This window comes from Rhinoderma darwinii, chromosome 1, assembly GCF_050947455.1.
Source record: "Rhinoderma darwinii isolate aRhiDar2 chromosome 1, aRhiDar2.hap1, whole genome shotgun sequence".
NCBI classification, from domain to species: Eukaryota; Metazoa; Chordata; class Amphibia; order Anura; family Rhinodermatidae; genus Rhinoderma; species Rhinoderma darwinii.
In genome coordinates, this window is record NC_134687.1 from 127627279 (window position 1) to 127634871 (window position 7593).

General features: G+C 37.7%; 1 protein-coding gene across 2 annotated transcripts in view; it reads left to right on the forward strand.

The window, feature by feature from the left end:
- The window catches only part of LRBA (LPS responsive beige-like anchor protein), a 641245-nt gene that overhangs the window by 580570 nt on the left and 53082 nt on the right, over window positions 1-7593 (forward strand). The gene's annotated exons all lie outside the window — the stretch shown is intronic.

A 7593-nucleotide genomic window follows, 5' to 3' on the forward strand; every position in this document is an offset into this window, starting at 1 on the left:
ACTATTATTTATTTATTTTCAATACTTTTTGACTGATTTAAGCCATATTGGGCCGAAACATTGTATTTTATTAAATGTATGGTCATTGGTTATGAATCATTACACACAAGCATTTCTTTTCAGGGGATTTCATATGCTTAGATATTGGGTCACATTCATCAAAATTGTGTAACAGAATACTGGCCTTGTTGCCCAAAAGCAACCAATTATGGCTCAGGTTCCATTTTTCCGCAGCATTTTAACAAATAAAAGCTGCACTGTGGTTGCTATGGACAACAAGGCCAGTTTATCTGTTGCATAGCTTTGATAAATGTGGCCCATTGTGTTTTTTTCTCACGTACTGCTCCTAAGTTCTAGCCTGTATTATAGCCTGACGCTGTATTCACAGTTCAACAGAGCTGAAATCTCCCAACATCCCTTGTAGGCGGAATACTTGCACAGAACTTTCTCTGGGGATTTACATTTTGGTGTACTCTTTATGCCAGATACTGTACATTAATTTGCCTTATGAAAAACCCGTTGTTCAGCTATGCTGTTAGGGATGTGTCCAATGACCAGTTTGTTGACTGTTTTCAGTGACAACCAGCTGAACAGTGAGTACAGCTCCTGACTCTATTCTACACACTAACTCAAGATCGGTACAAGATAAGTGGTGCAATGACGGTTAACTTTTTATGTAAATAATATGCCTATATACACTGTAAAGTTTTTCGCTTGTGGGGTGTTACAGGGCTGTTGGAGAATTGTGTAGCACATATTGAAAAGGCAAAATCCTAACCAACTGGGTTATCTCAAATGGGGCATTGATCTATGGACATTTATTAGAATATTTGATGGCACTATGACATATCTCTAAATACCATTATTTAAAAGAACAAACATAAACTGCTCCTGAATTCACGTGCAAATGTATGTACAGCTACTCAGGCTTTTACCTTGGTGAAATATGCTTTGATGAAAATTCAACCCAAAAACTCCATGCACTGATCCAGTCTAGTTCAAATCCTCTGAACTATTCTGTACCTACCCTTCCTTCAGTATTCTCTGCTTTCTAGCCTTTATTTCTGCCCTGTTAGACACATTTATGATCAGTAATTGCAGCTTAGCTGCATTGTCCCATGAGAGTCTGAAATCGACCTGCTGCCCTTATAAAGCTGCAGCTCTGTCCCTCAGCTTTACACTGCTGCACTTCTTCATTCAAATTGGCTACTATGTATTAGTACAAACCCAATAGGATGATTGTGAGCTTCAAAAAGGGGCGTAGTGAAGTTCCTTTTTAAAGAGAATGTATCATGTATTTAATTTTAGTTTCATTAATTAAACATAAGTACGGTAAGTAGATGTTAAATAAGGAGTTCGGTCATTTTTTTTCTTTGTAGCTTTTTAATTTATATTTGGCCATATTGGAGACACACCCTTCCTTCCTGTACTTGCTGTATAGACAGTACGGCAGTGTGTGTGCACTTTATCACATCTGAAATGAATGGGAGAAAATTGACTGAGAAAGCTCATAGATTTTTACAGTCTCCAAGAAGTGATGGAGAGCAACCCATCCCCCAGAGACCAGGAGACAGGCATACAGAGCCTCATCTGTGTATAGTGTTAAGGTACTTTTACACCATCCCATTTTGGCCAGTACAAGCGCCGCTCAACGAGACAGCTCGTTAATCGGCGCTCATGTGCTCCTTTCACAAGGAGCTAATATGGGGACGAGGGCTCGTTACTCTGATCGCTCATCCCCATACATTTCTATAATGTCGGCATCACATCTCCCTGTTTACACAGGGAAATGTGTGGCCGACAATGGGAATAATTTTGGCATTTAAAACGATACAATCAACCAATGAACGAGTGTTACACAGGGCAATTATCGGTAACAAGTATTCTGTGAATGCTCCTTTGCCCGTAAATTGGCCCATGTAAAAGGGCCCTTACTATCCTACCTTATCTAGTCTTCCAGTAATACAATAGAGCTGTCATTTAAAGGGGTTGTCCAGTCATAAGAAAATGATGGCTTATCCTCAAAATAGGCCATCAATATCCGATCGGTGGGGTCTGACTCTCGGCACCCCCACTGATCAGTTGTTTTAAAGGGGTCGCTGCGTTTTTGTACGAGTGCTGCTTACCCATTTTCTGTCACTGGTTGTACTGTGACTCGCCGACACACATGTAGCAGCGGTTTACAGTATTAGTCTTCTCCCAATCACTTGAATGGGAGAAAGCTGTAAAACTGTGAACCGCCGATGCATATGTGTCGGCCATTCACAGTACGCGCAGATAAGGAATGAAGGGGAAGATCTTTTGTGTTCTTTTTGGTCAGGAGTGACTTGTGCCTTGCAACACTCCCATGGATGACATTTTTGTCCAGTATTTTTTTTATTGTGGAATTATATACATTGGCCTTAACTGACGCAAGTGAGGCCTGCAGTTCTTTGTGTTTATCTGGGTTCTTTTGTCACCCCCTGGATGAGTCGTCGATGCGCTCTTGATGAAATTTTGGTTAGCCAGCCAATCCAGGGAATGTTCACCACTGTGGCTCTCACTGTGGTTTGCTGGAGTTCCAGAGGCTAAGCAATGGCTTTGTAATCCTTTCCAGACTGGTAGATTTAAATAACTTTGTTTGGAATTTGTATTTGAATCCCTTTAAAATGTGACATCATGTGCTGCTTTTTGAGATCTTCGTGCCGGCTTCACGTTGCCAGACAGGTTATATTAAAATGATGTTAAGATTCAACAGGACTGTCCGTAATCATGCTTGGTGTGGATAGTGAAATTGAACCCAATTATCTGTTGCATTAGGTTAACTAGTTGAGTTAGTAGCTAAGGAGGGAATTACTTTTTCACATAGGGTCACACAAACTTTAGTCCAGTCCTGCTCAATTCAAGAGTGATCAACTTTAGGCAATTGCTGCTATTTTCAATGGGGATAAGCTTTAGGCAAGTGCTGCTCTTTTGAAATAGACACAAAGTGTAGGCCAGTCCTTCCTGCTTCAATAGGGATAAACCTTAGGCCAGTGCTGCTCAACTTTAAAAGGGTTACTTTGGTCCTTCCTTGCTTGTTTAAAACGAAAAGGGGGCACTGACTTACGGCCGGTTTTGCTTTTCTTTCAGGGGTTTCTATGGAATTTGCATTTCTCTATTAATTATTATTGAACGAAATCTGCCCTTTGCCGTGAAGGCTTCACCATGGCGTCGTCTTGTCTTGAGAGGAGTTGCTTCCTTTTAGCTTGATAGGCGCTGTCTCTTCAGTTGGTCATCGGCATCTTCCTGTCTCCCCCTCCCTGTTTTTATATGAATACTTAACTACTTCGGTCATCCCCTTGATGCTTCAATGCATCATGCTGTGTCTATTCCAGTTGTTTTTCTTGCGGCGCTCCTATCCACCGATTAGAAGTTCTATTTTTACCTTTTTGTTCCGCTGTGGCTTCCGTAACTCCCTGGTTGCCATACCAACGGAGACGCTTGTGGGCTGTGTGCGACCCCCGGATCCATCTACAACTTTACATCCACATCGCTCCCATGTAATGGTCGAATGGGACACGTAATTATGTACCCCTACTGACCCTCTCTCTATAATAATCCCTAATGTGTTTTTGTATCGCTGTGTTTTTTCTCCTCTTTCCTGACTATAAGGAGATACTCTGCAACACTATAACATAGTGTCCAATTATATTTATAAACAACATAGTGTTACTATTTATGTTTAATTTACATAGTATGAATCACTACCCGGTCCCAGGTGACGTCGCTGACGGTTGTGCCATTTGTTGTTTTTTGCCGTTTTTTCTTTTTTTTATTATTTTTTTTGGTTCACTTTTAGTTTTGTGATCCTGCCCAGTATGTGTATAAATAAGACATGTTTGATCTATGTTTTCTTTGGCCTGTTGAAGACACAGGTTCTGTGTTGAAACGCGTAGCCATGCATTAAAAATCTTTAAAGATATTACCAATACTGCTAATACTTATTCCATCAGTAGCGCTTTCTATCATATCCATCTATTTTTGCTTATTTGCCATCTTCTCCGCTTGACTGCTACATCTTTCTCTTTTCATTGCCTCTGCCGCTCTTCTGTAGTTCTTCTTTCCTCCTTTGCGCCATCGGACTAACAAATCCCGCTCTGTTTGCTGGCCGTACTTTTAATATAACTACACCAATGTTAACATTGTTGTGATGTAGACAAATGTAAACATATGTATCGGTGTAACCGGTACTGGGTGACACGGACAGGCTGAAAAATCTAATTTAATAGGGTATGCAGACATCTAATCTACCACAACCAGACGCAAACTTCAATCAACTACACAATTATTACGTTTATCAGTAGCTATGTTTTCTTTCATCTCAGGCTGCCATACTTAGCATATGGGTCTGTAAAATTTGTGAAATCATTTGTGTTTAAGTTATTTGGTCGTGTCATAAAAACTGTATTAAGTACAGTACACGCACACAGTGGCAAGTAAAGGAATTTAATAACACGGAAGAGAGAATAAATTATTTGTACTATGGAAATGTCGCTTACTGCAATCCTGATGAAATGTAGTATCTAGAGAAAAATGCAGGATTTGTATGTTGTCTTTAGTTCAGATGGCTTCACTTATTTACCAGCCCATCCCCGTTTGTATTAATGGCAATTAGTAAATATAAAGCAACTTGCTAAAGTGCAGTAAATGATCGATCTATACGTGTGTATGAAAAAGATATATATATGTGTGTGTATATATATATATATATATATGTGTGTAATATTATATCTCTTGCTCTGTAATAAAGTTGCATTTACCCCTTTTATGTTCTGCTATTAAATGGATCCTCCTACATTGCTCTGGTTTTGAAAATATTTGTGGTATATGATGAAGAATTCTCTATAATGTAAGAACAAAGCATTCTAGGCTGTGCCGGGCTTAGTACATCACCGTCCTCCCATTGCTTTAGCCTTCTGTGTCTGGATAATTGGGGGCTCCATATTTCTCAGGTCCTACTTCATCACATTTTTTAAATAAACAGGAGTACAGTCTGTAGACAGAAAGTTTTTTTGTTTTTTCTAAAGTTAATGGTGATTCAAAGACGATATTTTCTATTTTATATATTTATGTCTATATATACACACACATACACACACACACACACATATACACGCACACATACACACACATATACACACATACACATACACACACACATATACACGCACACATATACACGCACACATACATACACACACATATACACACATATACACACACATACACACACACACACACACATACACACACACACACACACACACACACACACACACACACACACTAGGCTATTTTATCATTGGTCTGTGATGGGGATAAGGGCTGATGTACATGATACATTTTTCTATGCATGCTGTATAAAATGCCTAGAATTAAATACCTAAAAATGTATATTATATTTTACACTCTGCCTTGACTTCTATAATGCCAACTGAACTTTGTGATAAAATGTTGTAAGATCACAAAACAAAAAAATATTTTATTTTTAGAAAAAAAATTCACAATGGCTAAGATGTAACTACCGGATGCTTGTGCTACAACAGCCATTTATGATAGGATTTCAGGTTGGTCTATCCGTGTCAGAAGCTTCAGGCGCACAATTAATATCCATGGTGTGTCTTGTATTTCTCACTAATCACCATTAACAACTGACATTAGCTTAACGAATGAATTGACATTCTGGACTGTAGTAATGAAGATCACACCTCTTGCTTTAATACAAAACCCCCTAACAAGGTGCTTGAGAATTTTTTCCCATCAGCTACTAAAGCTTTACCAGTCATATCTTTCATATAGCACATTAAATGAATACATATGAGCAGCTACTTTACCTTGGCATAAACCTAGTAAAACGTTCCTTTGTGTGTCTTCAATAAGTACATTAATGCCGGTTACCAGCCCTTACGCATAAATTTCATCTCTTGCATAGTGCAACATTTGTTGAAAAGGACTATTTTGCATCTTGTCAAGTGTAGAACTTGTATGCGGCTTTGGAAAGGTGATTAAAAATGATTTAATAACTTCATTATGAAAAGAATATTATGCCGACGTTTGATTCCATAAGGAACGCAGTGCAAAAATGAAGCAATTGTCCAATACTGTGGCATAGACTAGTTTCATTATGTCGGGAACAATGCGAAATTAGGATGTAGCTTAGTATAAATTTCCCAATGTTGTTTTCTATCCTTGCGTAGTTTATTTTTCTGGATTGCCTGTAATTTTTTTTGTTTTTTTTATTTCGTTTTTTTTATTTTTATTTGTTAACCTTTGCATATTTAGATTATATAATTGTGACATAGTTGTGTTTCACCCTTTAAAGCTACTGTATATTGAGACTTGGTCACTGGCATGAGTAAAGCTTACATTGCAATGTACACAGTCCTGGACTATAATGTATGTTGTGACAGCCACAGATCAGAAGGCAGAGCATTTAAGGTTATTTGTGGCAACGTCAGACTAATTGTGTAGTTGACAATGCTGAAACTTTCACCTCTTGGAGCTGTGCAGTGTTCTACAAGGCTGGGAATAATTACAGTGATGAATTCAGTCCTTCACAATGATGCTTGATGGATTATTTAGGTAAAATTTGTTTTGATTTGGAGGGATCAATCCATCTAAATTCTGCAATCCACAGCTACTTGTGTAAAGAAAATAAATAAAGCAACGGCTTCTCGTCACTGAACTATAGGATGTAATCAGACGAGCACAGGACTTACTCCCCTCCCCCCATTAATGGCGGCTTGAAGCGTACAGTAACAACAAGACTCCCAACAGTGCTAGTGACAACAGATAACATCCCTGCGGCCCTGCAATCCATGGCCTAAAAGGGGGCGTCCGTCACTTATTTTAACTGAACCATTCAATATCAAATTTTATTTATTCCACTATTTTGGTGAACCCATGTATTATTGGAATTGTATGTTTGAATTTAGTGTCTCTTGAATAAAAATGTCTCAATTGTGTTGAGGCATTTTATTCATATATATATATATATGTATATATATATATATATGTATATATATATGTATGTACTATATATATATGTATGTACTATATATATGTATGTACTATGTGTGTGTATATATATATATATATATATTTTATACATCAGTGGTATTATACGTATCCTTATATTGATTATTTAGATTATTAATGCTTTGTATTATTAGTGGTTATTTGTTTTAGTTATTTTTTTATTCTATTTATTTATCTTGCTCTTTTTTGTTGAACAAATCTTAAACCGTGGCAATTGTCATAAAGGTAATTTCATATTCATCCAAAATGCAGCACAACATGTTCTATCTACGATGAGTCTGTATACACTTGGAATAACTCTGCAGTCTGTTGGCGAATTGTGCGTCATCTGATAAAGCAATAGTGCCACCTGATGGTAAATATGTGTAATGCATTGTGAGATGTTTGCTCACTTTAAGTGGATCTTTAACAGGGTTCAGTTCCAAAGTGAGAAAACTGTTTTTTAGTTCAATTGCTTTCACATATTACGGGTTTCTCCACTTGTTCACTGACCTTTAAAAGATCTGTATTAATTCTTATTGCTGGCATTTCTTT